The sequence below is a fragment of the Triticum dicoccoides genome, chromosome 2B, assembly GCF_002162155.2.
Source record: "Triticum dicoccoides isolate Atlit2015 ecotype Zavitan chromosome 2B, WEW_v2.0, whole genome shotgun sequence".
In the NCBI taxonomy this organism is placed as follows: domain Eukaryota; kingdom Viridiplantae; phylum Streptophyta; class Magnoliopsida; order Poales; family Poaceae; genus Triticum; species Triticum dicoccoides.
The window spans coordinates 606,204,933-606,206,090 of NC_041383.1; positions in this window are offsets into that span (position 1 = coordinate 606,204,933).

The window sequence follows — 1,158 nt, forward strand, 5'->3', positions numbered from 1 at the left end:
GCAAAAAAAAACGATTCGCCTCCCAACTGCTGGGACCCACCAGCTACATCTGCGCACGCAAGGAAGTGCGTCCAGGCAAAAAAAACGATTCGCCCCCCTGACTGCTGGGGCCCACCAGCTACATCTTCGCACGCAAGGAAGTGCGTCTGAAAAAAATGATTCGCCCCCTGACTGTTGGGACCCACCAGCTACATTTTCGCACGCAAGGAAGTGCCTGACAGTCGGGACCCACCTGGTCGAAGCGTACGTAGCGTTGTCATTCTGGTCGCGAACATGTACGTACATATATACTGGTCGATGTAGAGGCGCGCACGTGTCGTAGTAGAGGCGCGCACGTAGCATGTACATGTACGTACAGCGGCCATGGTGCAAGAAAGAAAATACGATCATGTATGTGTACATATGGGGGGGTCTCGAACGCCTACTCGCGCATACGTACGGCCAGGGATCGTGTACATGGCTGGGTCGGAACGGAGAAACAGTGTCGTCGTCGTGTTCATGGGGAGGGAACTTGCTGGGTCGGAACGGAATGCGTCATCGTGTTCATCGGGAGGGATTGGACGGAATAGACGATGGAAGCGAGGCCTGGCGTACCGCACAACGGAGGAAACGGCCTTGTGTTTGACCGGCCACGTTCGAAACGGGATCCTGTTCATCGGGAGGGGTGTGGCGTACCGCAAAATGGAGGAAACGGACCTCCTACGATCGAAACGGGGGCCCAATTGATCGGGAGGGGTGTGGCGTACCGCAAAACAGACGAAACGGACTTGTGTTGGAGCGCTACGGTCGAAACGGGGGTCCTGTTCATCGGGAGGGGTGTGGCGTACCGCAAAACGGGACTCCACGGGATACTGTTCATCTCCACCGTCGACCTCCTCCAGCCTCCACGGGCTACTGTTCATCCACCGTCGACCTCCTCCAGCCTCCACATGTGACTGTTCATCCATGGGCTCCTGTTCATCTAGCCTCCACCGGGCGCTACTCCACCGGCTACTGTTCAACCACCCCTCTCCACGGGCTCCTGTTCAACCACCCCTCCACGAGTTACTGTTCATCCACCCCTCCACCGTCTCCTGTTCATCCAGCCCTCCACGGGGTCCTGTTCATCCAGCCCCAACCGGCTCGATCGATCGGGGTCCTGTTCATCTAGAGGCAATG